Source organism: Phalacrocorax carbo, chromosome Z, assembly GCF_963921805.1.
Source record: "Phalacrocorax carbo chromosome Z, bPhaCar2.1, whole genome shotgun sequence".
In the NCBI taxonomy this organism is placed as follows: domain Eukaryota; kingdom Metazoa; phylum Chordata; class Aves; order Suliformes; family Phalacrocoracidae; genus Phalacrocorax; species Phalacrocorax carbo.
The window spans coordinates 78787825-78808677 of record NC_087548.1 but is presented as its reverse complement, the minus strand read 5'-3'; the positions used below and the strand labels follow the sequence as shown (position 1 = coordinate 78808677).

At 37.4% G+C, this 20853-nt stretch overlaps 1 protein-coding gene across 6 annotated transcripts in view; it reads right to left on the bottom strand.

Moving 5' to 3' along the window:
* XRCC4 (X-ray repair cross complementing 4) overlaps positions 1-20853 on the bottom strand; it is a 181428-nt gene that overhangs the window by 40788 nt on the left and 119787 nt on the right. The gene's annotated exons all lie outside the window — the stretch shown is intronic.

Here is a 20853-nt window from a genome sequence, read left to right as displayed (position 1 = left end):
AATAACAGATACTATTAAAGAACTCATGTGTACTGGCTGAAAACAACCGCAAGCACATTTCTCAGGGCATGTAAGACTTTATAGTTATTTCTGTCCAAGATGAGGCCTACTGGAGTGAAGAAAACCTACAATGATACTTTGTACCGAAATTTTTCATTCAAGATGTTTACTGTATTGCAGATGTTATAGGTTTATTTATTTTCTTAGATGCTGACTGAACACAGCAAATCGTTCCCCTGGGAGTTTGTGAGCCAAGGCACATACAAGTATCCCAGTAAACGTCTGCCTGCATCCACAGGCATCCAGATATCATTAAAAAAGCCAGTCTTAAGGGGCTGATGAAGCTCATGCTTTACTGGACCTGACCAGAATTCTGGCATCACGGAGAAACAAACGCAGAGAAAATGGGCAATTTATGAAAAAGCTTGCAGCACAACAGTGTCAGCTTCAGGTCAAACTGTTACTGTATGCCCCCCTCACCCTCCACCTTTTACCCCAGCTGCAGAGAGGAGCAGTGAGATGAAAGAGGAGCAATCAGGCACACTAAAAGCGCTTAACTAGCAGAGATGGGGCAGGAACACTTGCCTGCCACAGCTATAACAGGAAGCAACCACAACACCCAAACCTGTCCTGACAAAGGCAGCTCTGTCCGTCTATTTACTTTTCACAGTTTGCCTTACTTTATGCCTTTGATAAACCGTCAGGACTAGTTTCTCCAAGGACTATATTCCCCCAAAAAAACGCTCTCTGCCAGCCTCACATATGGTACCGTTTCTTGTGCTTCTGAAGCCTGCAGTTCTCATATGAACCCTTCATGTTTTCCATAATAATTTTAAATACTTTTTGCATTATTTCTCCAGCTGTGCTGTGTACAGACTGAGCAGCGCTACAAATCCTGCCCTGTAACATTACTTACTCTTAGCTGGTGCTGCAATCTTGTGAGTTAAGCTGCAGAAATATTAAAAAATACAGATCAGATAGTTGAATGCCAAACACAGTACCAGCGTATGCACAAACCAGATAACTTTACCAATGTTACCCAATGTTGCTGAAATAAAGCAAACTTTAATTCAGATTACTTTAGTTCATTTGGCTCCAAACAAGTGAAATGCTCAGGTTTCCCACCTCCAGAGACAATTTTTTTAAAAGCTGATCAGGCGGAACTACCTCCCAGAAATTAACACTATCAGCAAGCTAATAGAGCAGGACATATATATTTGATAAAACAACATTTTTCAAAGGTCTTAAAATTGGCAAGGACTTTTCTGCTTTTGAAACACTCAGGAAGAGCAAAAGAACAATTCGTCAGGTGGAGGCTCTTAATGCTCTAAGACTGCCTCCCTGGGGTCCCCTCTGGAGCTGGGGAAAGCTGGAGCACAAAAAGGGATAGTTGTGGAGTAAGAGTGTCATTCAGGGACTTGTGCAATACCACTGCTCTTTAAATTCACTTACTAAATGAATAGCTTATTTTGCAATAATTTGTCTGTGTAATCAAGCTTATAGCAAGGCCTAGGATACAAGAACTGTGAATACCAGGATGACTAAACCATCTACTTGGAAAAGCCAGAGAGAGAAGGGATAAAATGCATGTCTGAGGACAGGAAATGTTCCACACTGAGAGCACAGAGTGGCCTTTTTCTGAAGAATGATGAGTGCTCCGCAGCTGCCCTGACCTCATTATATTCATTCTGCTGAAATTCAAACTTCCTATTCTGACATTTTCTTAGAAGGTGAAGGAAGAGGTTTTTAAACTCGCCAGTCATGGATGATTAGACATCTTCCTTCCACTGATAATTAAGGGGAGTTAGATGCCTAAACAGCACTTGTGCTTTCCAAAACCTCAATCCTAGGAATGCAGCTTCTGGCAAGCAGTTTTTACGTTGAATAATTTCACCCACCACCTCTCAGAGTTCCACAGCTACAGTTCAAAATGAGAGATCACCTCTGGCAGGCCTGAAACAGATTAGTGATAAATGGCTTCTCCTCCTATTAAGTAATTTTCAGCACATTATTCTGGTCAATTCAGTAGGTGATCATTCTCCCTAGGAAGGCACAGGGACCTAAGGGAATGAAGATGAGAGCTTTTTTCTCCATAGATAAACATGGTACATTTTTAATTCATTAAGATCCTCATCTAACTCCTCTAAAAACAATAGATTGCTCACAATACCCTTTTAATGGGAATTATAGTGGATTACCAGCAAGTACAAATTCAAAGATAAACCATATTTGAGAGTTTAGTACTTCCCCACAGCCGCATTGCATGTATTGTCTGCCTGTCATCAGCATTTTTGAGCATCTCTTGTTGTATTATTATGCTTTCACCAACCTAAAGTAGCAATGCAAATATTTATACCCAGTGCAGTTCAAACTGGTGGTTTCAGTGGGACAACACACGGGTGCTGATTTCTTCACCACACACCAGCTTGAAGTATCACATTGCAACATGCTGCTCTAGATGTCACCGAAACTGTTCCCATTTATGCCAAGAGAGCAGCCTACGCTTTAATATTCTGCCATAAAAACCCCTCCCTTAGAAAGGAGACGAGTTCTGTTCCAAATGGACAGTGGCTTCCTGAGAAGGTGGGGTTTCTCCCAAGAGCAGTCTCTGGAGACATGATGGACCTCTGCTACACAGCTATACACAAGACCTACTGTTCTCCCCTCACGCTGTCCCTGGATTCTTGAAGTCTTTCAGGGAGCCACAGGACGCGGTGGCTTCCTATCTTCTCTTGTTTCCATCCACGTGAATGGATGTCATAGGCTAAATTCCAAATCAGGATGAAATTAGGTTGTTGCCACTGACCTTTGGGTTGACTTTAAGCTTCTGCGGACTGCCTTTTTATGAAGTTATCTTTTAAAGAGTCCTAATGGCTTGTGCGACCACAGGAAGAGAGATGAGTTATTATATTTTCCATCATTTTACTTTCATGTTGGAGAACAACGTGTCTTTTTGTTTCCCAAACAAAAACTTCACGCTATGTAAAAGAAATACAGAGGAAATTTTGCTTAGATCCAAACCAGATCTTTCTTTACCAAAGCCCCGCAAGCTTATCTAAGAACTGTGATCTTACGATTTTGGTTGCATAGTTTCTCACACAGCAAAATCACCTATGGAAACATTTCCTGTGAAATTTATAACAAGAAATTTCAATTTAAATCCACAAAAGTCAAAATCCATTAGTTTGCTCCATCTCCTTGTAATGATGGCATTGCGCAGCACAAGAGCTGCATTCTGAAATAACAGAGGATTCAGTCCTCCAGAATGAATATTTTTATGCTTACCCCTCTGACTAAAAATCTCAGAACAGCATACACACAATGGTACAAGGTGATTAAAAAAAGAGGAAACCAGAGGCCCTGTGAAAGTAGTCTAGGCAGTAAGCCCACTGCAGTAGCTCAGTATGCACCTCACTGATGGGTGTATTAACAAGCCATTCAACAGCTAAAAAAGCAGGACTGCCTCCAAATGACTTTTACAACTGATGAGACTAAGTGAGGAGGCTTGGTGCATGCATCAAAGGAAAAAATATTTATTTCAGACTTAATGAGTATCTATACTCATCCACTTAATCACACTATATTGATCATGTGTTTGCTAGAAATAATCTTTTCCCTAATCCAAGTGATCCCCTTTCTACAGGCTCATTGTCTTAATGCTTAGTACTCTGTTAAGTATATATTTTTTTCAGACAATGAGCTGCATGTAATTTTTTCATTACTAGAACAGCAAATAGATGCATAAGAAAGCTTCAGTCACTTTCTAGTTAGAGCTACAAAGGCACCATATCATCTGTATAATACTTTTGCATAATTTAATATAATGAATAGTTATATAGTGTTCTAGAATACACACTAGAACAAAATTAGTCTAAGGTATCTCTGGTGCATTCAAAGAGAAAATATTTGTGTTTGCTGACTGCAAAGAGAGAACTGTAAACTGCAAACAGTTAACCTTCTGTGTTGATTAATAAGTCTAGGGACCGTGTGTCATGCATGCAATATTTATTACTCTGTTCTTTGTATTTCAGAGGTAAGTATATAAAATACCTGAAACACTACAGCAATTGTCAGACTGGGCTTTGGAAATTATGTAAAAGACAACTCAATTGATAGGAAAGAGACTATAAATAAAAACACATGATAGATTTCATTGATCTAACGCCCTGAACGCATAACTCATGAAGGTGTTTGAGAACATTAGGAAGCCTTGTTTGAACAGCAATCTGTGTCTGTCAGTAATTTGAATTTTAAATTCTTGCATTAGCTTCAGGGAAAAGCAGTGGGTGTACTCAGCTGGCTAGAGGTATGAGGAAGAAGAGATAAGAAATATTAAAATAGAAAAGCAAGAAAAAGTGTCTATTTCAAAGTGTGTACTGTTAATTAATAGGTTATGAGCCAAAACGAAAATGCGTAAATATTCTAGTGATGGGGTTTACAGTTTAAAAGTAAGCTTAACTCAGAATTCAAAACAACTCAAGCAGACTTTTTTTTTTCTAGCAAATACTTGCTTTTTCAGTTCATGAAGTATTTTTCTCTGATTTTTGAATGCAGGCAAAATACACCTTATTTAAGACTGCATCTTTTCTTAGTAAAATCCATACTAATTTGGGTAATGATCAGTTGCTGGCCAATGACAACAACCAACTGCTTATGCCTGAAATGCACTGAATACAGTGAGATAAATGCCTGATTGATCAGATTAGATGAGTGATCCGACCAGGTACTGATGTGCGACACAATTCATGCAGTGCTGCACAGTCCTCAGGAGGTATCTTGTTCCATAAAGGCTCCAGGATGTCTTATGCCTACAAGGCATCACCTATTCACAGTTGAAGAAGAGGAACTCTCTTCTTTATCAGAACTGCCCAGTGATAAGCAAGGAAAACGCCTGCCCCACTCTAACCAGTTTTGGGAAGTGTCTATTGCATGGGAAGTATACAAGGAGTGAAATATATCTAGCTTTGGAGTCTAGGTATGAGAGTGAAGGGTTGCAATGAAAATTCTACGCTCTAGGCCAGCTTCTTTAGCACAGGACAACTACGTATTGTATATCTTAGTTACCTGTCACAGAGAAAATACTTCCCCAGTTGGGTGGATGGAGGACTTGGCTGGCCTAAGTAAAAGATATGGAGGGACCAGATTATTCGCCTATGGTTGCCACGACCTCCTTAAATCATACCATGACCTGGTAAGCAGGAAGATAGATAAGCCATAGCCCAGCTGAAACCTCATCTGTTTGTCTCCTTCAACCAGGGAAAGCTCAGCAACCTGCCTGCACTGAAGGGATACAGAAGTACTCTGTAGGACAGCCTATATAGGATAGCCACCTGCCCAAAATTGGCAGGAGCATGAAGGAATTTTCCTGGGAGGAGGAGGCTGACCTAGGTTTTCTACTGCCTTCACAGCATCAGAAAAAATGAAGTTGCACAGGATGGATACTGTTCAAATTTTGTCGTAACTTGTGACTTCAGAAACCTCCCAACAGGCAAAGTCTAGTATCGTACAACATCGACAGCCATCTCTCTAACAGAAGCTGGTGGGTGTATAGAAATGGTCAGGTCCAGCCAGCAACCAGACACAACCTGAACTTTGGGAAAGGAGAAGGAAACTGTCAGGCTCTACACCTCTAGCCTCCTAGTAGTTTGCTTAATTCAGTCTCTAAAGAGACCCGAGAATTTTTCTGTACCCTATCTATATCCATGCACTGCTTATGCCTATTTATGTTTTCTTCAGAAATGCTTTGTAATAAAATTGAAGCCTGCTGCTTAAGCCCTTGTCACACATCTGTGCCATCCTTGTGATACCAGTTCATTTATAATTAAACACTAGAGAGCTTTATGATCTGTCAGTCATCATTTATCTAGGAGGTTGTCCTATTTATCCATTAAACAGGTGCACATTGTCAACGATTTATATTTTTTCTTGAATGCTTGCCTGGTGCTGAAGCCCTGTACCATTTCATTTAATTTGTGTACACTAAAATCCAGAGCAAAATTCTTCTGAACTCAAGAAGTGTTATAATAAAAACAGTAGCTTCAGAGCTGGTATTATCTCGGAGTTCTCATGTAAGCTTCATAGACAGATTGAAAGTGGAGTTACTATTTTACACGTTACTGTGGATCACTCCTTTAGTTCCTTTTCGAGTTAATATAAATTTTATTATAATTTATCTGACAGCTTGGTTACTGGCAGGATAATTAATTTTGTTGAAAGATGAAGAAGAGTGAAAAAATAAAAGTAGTAACATATTGAAAATAATATAAAATAAGGAATGATAATGAAACAGTACAAATGTAAATTTTCCTGTTTCTGAGAAGAAAAAGACAGAAGTCTAGGGAGATGTCCTGCTCACACATTTATAATAAAACTCTAATTTGTCAATTAAATCCCAGTAATATCCTGTCCTGCAGCACAGATTACTTTCCTGGCTAACTAAAAATTAATTTTGTATAGTGTAAATGGCCTTAAAAAAACAACCAAAACCACAAAAACCAACAACCCACCTTCTTCTCTAAGACTTGCAAATTCTTCTGTGCCAATAGATCCATGATAACACCACTGAAGGACAGACATGTTAATAACATCTGTAAGAACTTATTAAAGACTGAGGACCCTGATTATGTCCTGTCACTCTGCTGACCTTATTTAATTTTGTCTATATTACAGAGTCTAAGTGTGGAGATTATCAGGCTTCCAAGGATATATATCTTATGTATAATCTTGAAGATTCATTTGGAAGTTTTCAGTTCAAATGTGATTTCACACTACCAAATTGATTGAATACATTTGAATCAATAACCTATAAATTAATTTATAAAATTTTTTAAATCTCTGGATAAGCTTGCTCTTCCAAGAGCCCACTTAACAACTAAAATAGCTATTTGGTATACATAGTTTCTAGGAATGCCCGACTTCACAAGCACCTGCAATGATTAAGCAGCTCCCTAGATAACCTAAAAGTTCTCTGGGAACTTACCATTAGCTACAAATATGTTTTATGCAACACCCTTGCACTGAGCTCTGGTATAATCTAAAATTAGCAGGCAAGTTCCAAGATTACCAACAGAATCTTCTAGAGAAGCTCAGAAACTTAGATGAAGTCTAATGACATTAATTTTAAGCTTGACATCACACCACAAAGTGCCCCCTTTTTGTCCAAAGTCTAGATGAGAATACTTGCCTAGTGAGACTCAGGATGCTAGACTCTACACAGCCTGAGAGACTGAACTACCTGTGTTTCCCAGGAGATGGTCCAAATCCAGCAGCCTTAAAATTCGGATAGAAGAACCTAACTTTTCCTACTGGTTTCCTAGAGATCCCCTGAGGCAGCTAATGGAGACTGCGCTGAATCTAAGCTAGATGAATCAGATTATTCTTCACAGTTCTGCCGCGGTACCTACTTTTATCAATTTAACCCTGTAAGAAATTTAGGCTGGTACATCTGTCAGACAGGACCTACCTTATCTTGGGCCAGACCTGAAACTGAGGTGACGTAATTGCCTGAATTAGACACCATAAATGGATTAGACTGGATTTCAAATGCTATTCCAAGATGCTGCTGAAAAGGTTACGAGCTGCCTCAAGAAAAAACTTGCCGCTGTGGATCTTATATTTGTGTTTCCATCTTGCACATCTAAATGTTTAACTGAAACTTCTCAGAAGAACAATCTGACTTCTCTTTTCTTTCTTGTTTCTTCACATATATTAAGGCAGTCACATCTTGCTCTACCAGACAATAGAGACTCTGTTACAGGAGACAACATACTTTTGTAAGAACATACAATGGAAGAATAATATTTGGAGATGTCAGGTGATGGCAAGTTAACCTACACACAGGTGCAGCTTTATTCAGATGGTGTTAGGCTCCACTTCAGTTCATTTTCTGAATTCCATGACAAATTGACTAAGTCTAACAACTGGGAAGTTTTCAAGATGAAAAGTACTTGTCATCATGACTCAGCCAAGGAATACATTTAAAAGCAGAGAACTCAATTACATTTGGAATGTCTGTGCCCTGCTAAGGACAGCAATTTTAGGTGTGACTTAAATGTTAATGTTAATGATTTGGAAGTCCTGAGACTCAAATTTTTAACGCTAAGGTAACAGCATTTAAATAAATACCAGGTGAATGCTTTAAAACTAAATACTATGCTTAAATATTACTCAAGACAGGAATGTCTAGTGAAAAAGTGAAACAAAAATATGAGGAGCCATCTTAGATTCAGGAAGATTCAAGTAATCTGAAAGGCTTGCATAGAATATGCAAATTTACCTGGCCAACAACATTCAAGCCTGTTTACCACCTATAAAAATTGATACTGAACTTTACTAATACAAATACCCTTCAAATTAGCATTTTCTTTCACTGCCATATTTTGCTATTGAATAAATGCATCTTTTGGTTGACAAGTCATGAATGTCAAATAGTGTTTGGAAAATTCTTCTCAAGCACTCAGTGTGGTTCAACTTTGTTCTTAAAGGAGATTTGCCACTGAATTGAAAGTTGGGCTAACTTTTAAGGCATTTGAAAAGTAGCTTGAGTGTTCTGAAAGGGCAGGGTCATTTTGCAGTCTTTATCTTGTAAAAATTCTGATCAGTCAAATACTAACATCAGAAGATACACAGGCCAACAACACATATCATCATATTCAATATGACCGATCTACGTATGAGCTGGTTTTGCAAAGGGACCTCAGAAACAGAAAAGTTAGAACTGATGAAGAAATAAGTTTTATCTTCTTAGTTTGGCTGAAGGAGAACATATCAGGACACAGGAGTCAGTGCAGAACTGAGAGCAGTATGCAAGAAACTGTGAAGGAGTAGTGTCTCGCCAACACTGTCTTAGGGTAACATGAAACATTGACTTTTTTGTAAATCTAGCCTAAGAAAAGGCTATAACAGCATCAGAAACATCTCAACTTTGTAAATAATTTCATTAGAGACACTGTGAACTTGGATTGTGGTCTCTGGCAACATCCTGCACCAAGTCATACTGAATAAACAGTCTAATAAGCATTCATACTTCTGTCCTAAGATGTGATGGTTGATTTGGTATTATTTAGAGCAGAAAACGTGTAGATGCATATCAGGCACGCAGAAGGCCATCGTTATACGCCTCTCAAGTGTTCCGCTGCATAGGAGGAAGTATGAAGACAAATAGAAGACTGAGACTTCTTACACAGAAGAGTGAATAAAGACTCGGGCAACTCTATACCCCTCTAACACTAAATCCCATGTCACTACAGCCCCTCCAGCTCTCATAATCCTGTCCCCTTGTGCCTTTTATTTTTTCAGTACCTTGACATATTTTTCTAAGTCTCCTGCTATACACATAAGTGTGTCTAATTTCCTCACCCTCCTATTGCAAAACAGCCATGTCCTTTACCTCCCACAAGCGTGCTCTCAGCTACCACCCAACCAAAGGTGCAAACCGAACAAAACCAATGTGTGACTGTAGGTATACATGAGAGCTTTGGTCATGCTGTTTGTTTGGCTAGTGGCGGTACCTCTGAACCCATGGGCACCCAGATCAATAAGGATTATCTGTGCTGAGACTTGTCAGCCATCAGCTGCTCGCAATGGGGCAAACGGGACATTGCTCTTTGGCGGCTCCTGTTTTTCCCCTTGCTTCTCTCCCACACTATTATCACTGTTTGAGGGATACTGGTTTGGAAATTTTGCTTACACTAGCTCTGGGATCACTCTGAGTAACACTGATAAAAAGTTGAGGGTTTGGGGTCTTTTTAAAACTTTGAATCTGGAGCTCACAAACTATTTTGAATCCTTTCAAGAGTCAACAGGGAACTCATCACATCCTGATGATATTTTATTTTTATTTGGAGATCTTCTGTTTGTGTTTTCAAATATGTTTTTACTTTAACTGAAATAGGTGTTCAGATTCTATCACTTTGGATTTTGTCAACACAACTGGGTATAATCTGATTTTTTTTCTCATTTAACATCTTTAGGCAGTGCTGTAGCTACACAGACATATAACTAAGGGGGAGTATTTACATACTGAGGGATTCTTGCTTAACCTGATGTTTCAGTACAGCTTGATAGTAATCCAGCAGCTGAGCAGAAAAATAATTCTGCATTTGTGATCAACAGCAAATCCAGTAGGTATACTATCTGTAGAGATATTTTACTATTTAGTGGTGTATTTTAGCCTAAAGGATTGAGGAGTTTCTTTACAAAAATATATAATTTTTCAGGATACTTCAATAAAAGTATAATATTGCTCAGACAGTTTAATAGTTATCCAGGGAGCAACTCCAGAGACAAAAGCAATAATAATCTGGATGGTTCACATCACCACCAGAAACTACATGACATGATTTATCATCACTTTACTTCAGTTTTATGCTTGTAAAACTTCAAGGTTTAGTGAGTCGCACCAGAACATTGAAGTGATGAATCGTGTACCATATTTCTCTTTAAGCAAAAAAATAACCCCTGTGAAAATATTCTGAAGTGTTGCTTAGGAATCAGGGGAGTGGAGTGGGGCAGATCACAATGTGAATTAAGTGCTAATAACAGTCTTCTTCCTGCAGCCAAATAATAATTCAGAACCTGATCATTTTAAATAGTATGTGGTTAACTTCTCAATATGGAGAAAAACCCCATCCGTCTTTTTTCCAAACTTTTACTAAGTTTAGTGAAGTGCCCTCTATGAAACTGATGTTCTAAAACTTAAACCAAAATTTTTTCAACCTTCTTCTACAATTACCACCTTTTCCAACAACCTTCTCACAAATTATTTTCTCAAGTTAAATATCTTCTTTAGTCCATCTTTTCTGGAGAAACACAGGTACCATTTTAAAATTAACAGACAGGTCTCTGACGTCAAATTCTCTTTCTGATATCTACATAAGTGGGAGAAGTGGTGTACAAAATATTTATTTCTATACCCTTGAATAACTATCAGCTTCTAAAGAAGCACATTAGAAATCTCATCTAGTTCTAGAATGAAACCCAGAAGGAAACTTACCCTCATCAAGCAGTAGCGTTTACATGCACTTTGGGCCCTCTTCCTTGGTTTTAGTCATTATTACTGTGCTCATTCTAAACACGCAGGATGAAACACTGATGACAAAGGCTAGACTATTGTCAGATATCAGTTCACCTTGGTACTTGATGTCTTTTTAATCACTGAGATAATTTTGAAAACAGCCTTCTATTTTATCTCACTTCTGCTATTTAATGTGTATTACAACATTGGCTCTTCTGCTGATCATTTTTGAATACCGACCATTTTCCTTCAGTTTGTCCAGTGTGCGGCTGTGTGGTGCTTAGTCGCTGACTAGGGCTAAACCACAACACAGTTTTATATCAAGTCCACTTACAATAGTTGCTATACAATTGACAGTCTGAAGAAAATACAAGCAGGTAATTAATTTCCAATTTACTGTTCATATATACAAGCTTGAATGATGCAATAGCTACATGAAAATTTTTATGAATGGTTTGACAGCTGAATAAAGTAAGGGCTCTTTTTAAGTGTTATTAAGGATCAAGGAAGTCTTCCAGTAGTATTCTACATAAACAAGGATTGTATTAATCTAATTCTGTACCTCTTGTAGCTTCTAATAAGCTCTTGTTTTCATTTACATTCAAGGAGATTGAAAGGTTAGTTAAATTATTTTAAGACAAACATAATGTGAAATTTGTTCAACTCTTTCTCGTATTCTACAAGTTTTTAGACTGATGCATAAGAATGTGCCATATAGCCTCCCACACATGGCAGAACTCAACAAAAAGGATACTGATTAATGTCATGCTGAATCCTGATACAAGCTGACAGAAACAGATGAGTCCTCTCAACTGACCATGAAAGTGCATTTGCTTATACCGTATGTATTAGTCACAGTGCATAAATTCATGAATATTTATCTGTACAGACCAGATTTGGGGTTGCTCTTAATATTATTGAAAATCCATTGTCATGAACTTCAAGTGCTTAATGTACTGCTTTGGGGAAACCTATATATGTGATAAATAGGAAAATAAATGCACAAATCAGTGCCTCTCACCGTGTTTGCTCTAATCTGTTTGCTCAGTAATGTGCCCAGTGTCATGTCTCACCCTTTTCTGTACTCCTCTCTAGACCTTTTCTTCCTCCTTCTCCAAGTAATTTTGAAAGATTAACCTGCTTTGTGAGGCAGAAGGTACAGGATTAAAACAAAACTTAGCACAAGTCTGTTTACTTGGAGTCCTTTCCCCCTTGGTTTTCCTAGGTTTTTGCACTAGATTTCAAGCATTCTGGAACAGAAAATGTGCTGATATCCATGTCTTATTCAGTTACAACAGCATCTTTGACAACTCTGAAACAGTAAATCTAATGAACCCGCCATAAAAATGTAAAAGAAGATGGAAAAAAAGCAACAGAAAACGTTACTGAATGTACTCTGTATTATACGTTATATACAGGAGGTCTAGCAGGTCACCTAAGTTTATAATACTTCTTACTGGCTGGATGCAGGTCTTCACAGTCAACAGCAATCAGTGAAATTAAGCAGGTGAAAACAAACAGGCAATCCAGACACAGCCTTTACTGTTTGAGGAGTAAAGTTACTATTGGAAAAATAAGTTCCATGGATTTAGTTCTGTAGTTTTTATATAGAGGACTAATAATTTATTTTAGCATAAAGAAATTCAAAAGTGTTGCTAATTGTAAATGGTAGCTTTTTAGCCCTGCTTTGCTGAGGTGGAACATTTTGGGGGGGGGGGGGGGGCAGAGGGAGGAAGAAAGGATGATTCATTGGTAAAAAGTTAAGTATAGAAAAGGACAAACACAAATAAAAAGATTAATGGCTTCATGCAGTGAAGCTGACTTTTCAGAGGTGCACTGAACTGAGCAGAAGCTGAGCAATCACCTCAATGCAGTAGGAGCATTTGCAATCATTTGTGAAATCATATCCTAAATCCTGAGTTTTAGCGTATTTTTATGTATGGGATTTTCTCCAGAATGTTTCCTAGAGTCCATAATGAGTTAAGGGATTACTGGTCTTCACAGACAGTTTTTCTATGTGTAATATTCTAATTTAATCCAGTAAAGAAGACATATTTCATGATCAGTCTAAAGAACAATAAAAACAGATATTTGAGGCAGCTTTATCTTATTAATATCGCCAAGCTTTCATCTCATTCTCTTCCGTGCTGTCCATTTTTGACATCAGGACTGAGCTGGCAAGCATGGTTACTTTGGCCTTCCATCAGTCTAGTCTTAATCTCCTGCCAACGCATATGATCAAAATCTTAGGCATCTTGATTACCTGCTTCTTCCTATTAAAAGTAATGTGAAAATAATTCTGCTTGAGAGCTGTTTTAGGAAATGGAGGTTTAATTGACACCATCATCAAGAGCCCTTTACAGAACAGTTCATAAAAAGAGTGCGCATTTGCTGCTGTACACTAATCACAAAGATGTACAAGGAATTTTAAATATTGCCGTCTTCGTTGTTTTTAACGCAATCTCATTTTCTTACTTCCCACCCTTCCCCCTAAAAGATTGAAAATATTGTAGCTCAGTCTACATCAAAAGCCAACAAACATTCCAGCACTGCCAGTTAGCTCAACCACACACAATCATTCCTCCTTCTTACTGTAATTTACTCCTAAGGAGCAATTTTTTTGCCTCCCACGTTAAAAATCCCCAGCCATGATCATAATATTTGACAAAATTAATCCATAGTGCGATAAATTAAACTATACCAACCCACAACCTACCTAAGAGAGGCTTAAAATATAAAATTTAGTTCAAATATCATTCCAACATAAAAACTTTGTTAGGAAGGCAAGGGAAAAATCCACTAAAATATTACCAGGAAGGTAATAGAAGAAGCTACTGTTTCAATTTTTTAAGCTATCCTCTCATAATCTCACAGTAACCAGTTTCACTGAAATACATCATTGATTAATCATTTGAGACATAAATCTCACCAGATTTGTCACAGCAACAAAATCCTGCTCTAAAGAACATGCCCTGAGAAGACAGAGAGTAGAGTCCTGTCAGTCTTATGGAGTAATAACTCCTCCATCAGCAGTCAATTACTGGCCTATTACTAGTGACAAAAATTGGTGAGATGTGCTACAAAGTAGAGACTGAATAGCTTTGCTCAGGAGAAATTACAACCTCAGAGGTCAGCAGATAATGTTCATTTTTTCCCTGCCCCAGGCTTTCAGCTTTCGTATTTTCCCATCTTTCCCTGGGGAGTCAGGAAAAATGGCGATTGTGGATACCAATTCCTTGCACTTCCCATGGAAATAAATCGTCCCTTTCCATATCGATGGTGGAAGCCTGATTATCTACTGCTTACTTAAAAGAAAAGACAAAAGCTGCACAGAAAGCCAGGGTGCCACGACGAGAAAAGCAACTGTACTGTGTTGTATTTATTTCCACCTTATTCTCTTGAGTTCAATACGGAGTTACTCTAGAATTTTTGCCACTTTTTTTTTTTTTTCCAAATATTGGTATGCATTGTAATCAAAGGTTTCTATCCTTTTTCCCTCTGATGACACCTCATTTTTGCACAGCCACAAGACACATAACATAGGTATTAAACACAGCTCTTCTTTCTACTCCAACCTTATGCAACCTTAAAATTCACAGGTGTCTGTTCAGAATATGAGTATCACTTATCAAAGCTCCTATCAGGCCACACAAAGTTAAAGAACAATTTTTAATCTTTGCACAGGTCAGTCATAACAGTCTGTCCTACATGACCGGTGACCAACTGCTACTGCCAGTCATGGCAAAAAGGGAAAGAAAGAAACCATCCAAAGTGTAAGAAAATGCCGAGCATGAATGAAAACACAAAAAGACTTAATTCAGCTATTCAGAAAATTTTTGTTTCTCACATTAGAGTCTCAAATGAACCTGACTGTCCACTCCAAAGAGATTTCTTAACCTGTTTACTTTTCAGCCCAATGAGTTGATTATAAAAAACATTCTAAACATTGCATTCCATAAATTTATTATGGCAGGAATGAGCTTATCTCTCCCGCACACAGGCACTACATTGGCTCACTGACATACCAGTGATCACAGTGCTTTGTCACACCATACAAGGCTCTGCAAGTTCTCTTCAATTATATTAAATAAATAAACTTAATGGATAAAAAAGCGACATGACGACATGAATTCTGAAATATATCTTTTTTAAAAGTGGGTAACTGTGGTGTAAACCTTATACCCCCTCTGGACCATGGAAGGTTATGGTATCATTTTCAGTGGAATCCGAATTTCTCTTGGTTAAACCTTTACGAGAAAGAATTACTTGTTGTGTGAGACAGTAATACCGATGTCTATGTGTAACTCTCTGAGAATGCCAAATTCCAGGATGAATCTATGTTTTTGCTACCTGAATGACTGGTGGCGGCAAACCACATTTTAAATAAACCTTGCATTAGGACTTCAAAAATGTAAACCGCAAGCAATAAATTAAACAAATGCAGAGGGATGATCCCCAGGGGATTCCTGGCACACCACAGGCTCTGAGTGCTTTTAAAGGGGTGGAAGGTTATCAAAAGAAAGACAAGTCCAGCTTTACCGTATTGGAAAATAACGCTAAGGGCTTTCTTTTCAAATAAATTATATACACCTATGAAGACTGTTAAAACTGTTGAAGGTACAGAAAGAGATGAGAGTATGAAAAAAAACCAAACCCTCATTTATCATTAACAAGCAAAAACTATGCAGCTGATTCTACCCAAAATTACACATGTGACTAACTTTAACCAGACCCTTAAGCCAAGAACAAACACCACGCATGAGGACTGTAACAACTGTATTTGAAGTGAAAATTATATTCTCTCTTCGGCCTCTTCTGATGGAGCAGGTGATGGCAATGCAGGTGGCACAAAACACACCCTGGCAACTCCTGGCACTTCCAAATACCCAGTCAATAATCTCAATATGCTTTTTCACTTCACATAGATGTTTCTGGGAATGCATAGATATATGTTGAACACTTTGAGCTCTCTGAAAAAGCAGCAGCATTCATATGTAAAAAAGAAAGATTTAAATTGGTGGCAAAGATCATATCAAGTTCAGCGGGGCTGTGACTGCATCTCAGTATTTCAGGAAAACCAAATATATTGAAGTTAAGAGAAAGCATCTTTTTCCTTCCATTTAAATGTAGGCCTGATTCTGTCAGTCACTCAGTTTTATCAAGCAAGCGAGAAGTATCAAGCCAGCAAAAAACTAAAATTTCAATTAAAAAACCAAAACCCAGACAGTAACAGTTACATTAAATGTGCAAAACTAGACTTGTACATGTGAAACTGAACCTTCTGACAGGTGGAATAACTAATAAGTCAGAGTCACAGTGGTTGGTGTAAACACATATTTCTTCATAGGAAAGGCAAGCAAATAATATGGGTTATTTCTCAGTCAGTTGAATTGACAGTATTTTTTACCACTTTTTTCTCAGAATTATGAAACATTTTCTCTGCTTTTATTCGCAGGAGAATCTAGCATATTTGCATCGATAATAAGGTTTTTTCCCTGTATTTAAGATGCCTTCCCCCAAACCACTTCTGTGATTTCACAGATCTTCAACATTATGTACTCATTCAATAGCAAAGAAATTATAAACACCATACAGTAGCCGGAATGGATTACATTTTGAAACATACAGAATAACTTAAAGAAATATTGAGTCTTATCTAGTAAAGCCTTCCTTCTAGGAAACCCATGTGTGAATAAGGACTGTAAAACTAGATCCTTTATTAGTAAGAAATAGCAGACAGAAAAAAAAGGTTTGCTTTTCTTACCTCTTTAAATAAAAACAATTTTGATAAACCAAAGTAGAAAGATAGATCTCTACTTATGGAAACAAAGTAATAGTTATAAGCTGTACTAGAAAAGGAAGCTTTTTCCTGATTTACTTTTGTTTTAGTTTTAGAGACTCCAGCACTGGTTGGATTCCACTGTACTCTGTGACTGCAGATTGTACAAGCTACACAAAGTATTCTGTATTCTATGACTATACTTAATTTATAACTTTATATTACTATTTTTTTCATCTTCAGTAGGTACTATCTTCTCTTAAATAGGTTCCAATACTTTTAAAGTGAAATGATTATAGAAACATGCGATTATTTATAGGATTCAGGCTGACAGGCCATAGACTTAAGCCTCTATATTGAATGCATATTCTATATAGCTAATAGTGTTATTCATATGCAGTCCCCTGAGAGATTTGGGTAATGCATCAATAAGCATAATTTCTAGCTGTGGATTGGGACTGCTCTTATTAATTTTTCTCCTCCAAATATGAAATGCAAATTGTGAAAAGTAGAATTTGCATCTTAACTTGACTTACATATTATCTCTGCTTTGCACCTTAGGAAATTGCCACATATTAAGTTACAGTTAAAGCTTCACCAATACCATCAGAGTTTATGGAATCAGAATATTTTTATTTTACTTCCTGACTCAATCATGTTTTAAACTGTAAGAACCATCCCTTGTCACATTTCAAAAACGTGTACATTGTGAGCCATAGTTTGACTGTTACCTACAATAAGTAACATCTGTCTGCCTAAAGAAGCATTTTCTTTCATTGGATATGTCAGATTTGAAAAACAAACTGCTAGAGAGCTGGATAAACCTGAATCTTGGTATTTCACTGCCCAACTAATTATTCCAAACTTCTACTTTATCCTAAAGAATATCTTTATCTCAGCAAATAATTAAACAGCTTATTTAGCAAGCCTTGTTCCACAAATCCTATATCAGATTGTTGCTGATCTCATGTCTATACTACTTTCACTAAGCTTAATATTATCCAAAGCACATTTCCACGTTCCATTAAAATTTTTAATTTAGTTCTTGAAAACATTGTCAGAGTAATACTAGTTGTCTATATAGATAAATACAATTCAACTCCTTTTCCTGCCACTGCACCCACACACAAAGCATGAGAAAGGCAGTACTCCTTTTGCTCTAATTTCTACGTTAAACAGATTTTTATTTGCATTCTTCTCATTATTCTTGGTCATATCTAAGAATATATTTTCATTCCAAAGGACTAGAGAATTGCTACATAACTAGCCTCAACATCCATAAATATAAAATATTTATGGAAATAAAATCCTTTCATTTTTCATTACTCAGTATTTACTTTAGATGCTCTTAACTTTAAGCATAAGGGGTACTTTCTTATCAAACTTTAAAATCTTAGGTGAAATATATAAAAGTTAAAATATAATTCCTATTATGGGATGACAATGACTGTGTTGAAAACCCCTGTATTTTCAAAAAATAATCTGAAAGCCAAAAAGAAAATAAAACCTTGGATGCTCTCTTTCAACAAAGAGGTATTTTTCTTCTGATTTGAGACCTTGTATCAATTGACTTACGACGCAACAATATAAAGACAGGATTATGTTCTTGGTGTTTGGTTTGTAACTGCCCTCTCATTGCCTGGCAAACATGAAACAAGCACTCATGACGTCAGCAAAACTTGCAAATGGAAAATAATTCTAAGTAATCTTTATTTTATTAAAGCAAGAACTTTGGGATACGATTTTATGTGATAGCACCTTAAAGTATTTACATTACAAGTAAAGCATCAAATCTTTCTGCAGGTCTGTGCAGGAGAGCTAAGAAATAAGGATTCATTTGTGCGTTTACAAATGTGATCACAATCTGTCATTTGATCCTCCTGCCAAACAGAAAAGCATGACATGCTTTCAAGGGCTGTACATCTTCCGTATTTGTGATGGAGCATTTCCAAGGTGAAGGAATTTGGAGGTTAACTTCCTCCCCGCCACCCTGCCGCCCCAGCAGGCCGGGGTGGTTTGCTTGAATCAGTAATCTTTTGCTAAGTGATGCAATACTGGAAAACATGTTGGGCAGGACCCTGATGAACCATCAGCTGAAGATAAAGCCTTTCGCACTGTGTGGGGCCTAACCTTCCATCAGTAGAAGTTACTGAAGAGGCTTCATAAAAAGAAACATCTGTATTTCTGAACTGGGTTATGATACTGATTCTACATCCTCCTACTTCTGACAGGCAGAAGAAAAGTGAAAATTATTAGCCAAGCAAATTGACTGAAAGCTTGATTAGCAGCTGGCAAAAGACTCAAGATGAAGTTCAAAACCCAAGATCTAAGCAGGAACACAGAGAAAAACAACCAGCAAAATGGAAATTATTACAGTTCAGCTTTTGTAATGTTCCAGGTAAATGGGGAGCTCTAATATCTTCTTAACTAGCAAAGAACTAGCACTGCCAATATATTTTTATCTAAAGAAAGGATTAAAAAATATACTCCAGTATCGAGCAATATCCCATTTGATTTCTGAAGTCACCACAAGATCATAGAGAAACACAGATCTTTCATTGTCCGATACACCTTCACAGTACTGTAAGGCACGTCATATGACAAGCAACGCCGTGAGCTGTAGTGCAAATCTGTTGTTTACACACTTAATGCAAAAAGAAAAAATGGCGATAGAGACTGGTAGAGTGGATGTTCCATATGGTGAGCCTTAAAATATGACTGATTATGTTATAGCCAAGAAGAGCCACTGTTCAGATTGAGCTCTGAGTTGATTCTGTAAGCATAGTAGAAATACTTTGCACAGTATGAAAAACATAGTGTTGCTCTGTTTTCCCTAAAATTTGTCTTACTTAAAGAAATTAAAACAAAAATATCAATATCCTCTTAGTCCTTCCCCTACACACAGGACTCAGATATTCACACATTGAAGATTACTCAGCCTAAGGCCTCTATATTCTCCTTTGCAATCATCTGCCTCTGTAGGTTTTCCTTCCACAATCAATACTAAAAAAAGTGAAATTGTATTTCAGACAAACACAGCCAGATTCTCAAACTGACTACATACAATGGGGAAAGGGCATTGACATTGTCATATACTAGACTCTATAAGAACAGAAGAGCAGAATTTGACACTTTTCTAGAGAACTCTAAAAAAAAAAGTAATTTTTTTTTTACTAATAAAGCAGGATTGTAAGTTTAAATGTTCCTAGCTGCCATCAAGCCACAATCTTCGATGTCAAAATAAGATAATTCCCGAGCTGATTTAAACAGAAATCTTTGCTAATCATGGGAAATATCTTTGTAGTCTACTTGTGTCTGTGTCTGTTTAAATAGTTTATCCATTAGATATTACAGATAAAAAGGGAAAATAAGTATTTTAAAATCTAACTTACCACAGATCTTAAAAACAGTTTTTGAAGAAAATACCACCCATCATATTGCAGCCCCAAGGTAATTCTATGCACAGATAAGCACTTCCCAGATCATGTGAAAATATTTCCAGAAGTCAGGAGTGACAGAATAAGAAAAATACTTTTATTAAGTGTTATAAATTCTGAGCTCCTTGTGTTTAAGATTGAATTTTTTTTCTTTCTACTGACCTTGTTTCAAAATAAAACTATTCTGGTCTGTTAAAAATGGTATTTAGAATTAATTTCCACTGAAATAACAAAGATAGAATCACAGGACGGTGAGGTTGGAAGGGACTGCTGAGGACTGCCTGGCCCAACCTCCCTCCTCAACCACAGCAGGTTGTCCAGGGCCCTGCCCAGTCAGGTTTTGAATGTTTCCACAGATGGAGACTGCACAGCCTCTCTGGGCAAGGTATTCCTGTGTTTGACCACCCTCACAGTGAAAACAGACACTCACGATGCTACTTCCTGTGACACGACTTGGCTGAAGCTTTCTATCTTAGTTTGACACTTGCTATAAATGCATCCTTCGTTGCCTGCAGGGTCATATGGTAACCTACAGAACATTGCTTTAGTAGCTTCAATCTATTTGCTTAAAGTTATCCAAGTCAATTAAAGAAAAGAATTTTGCAACTGTGACTTTAGAGGTG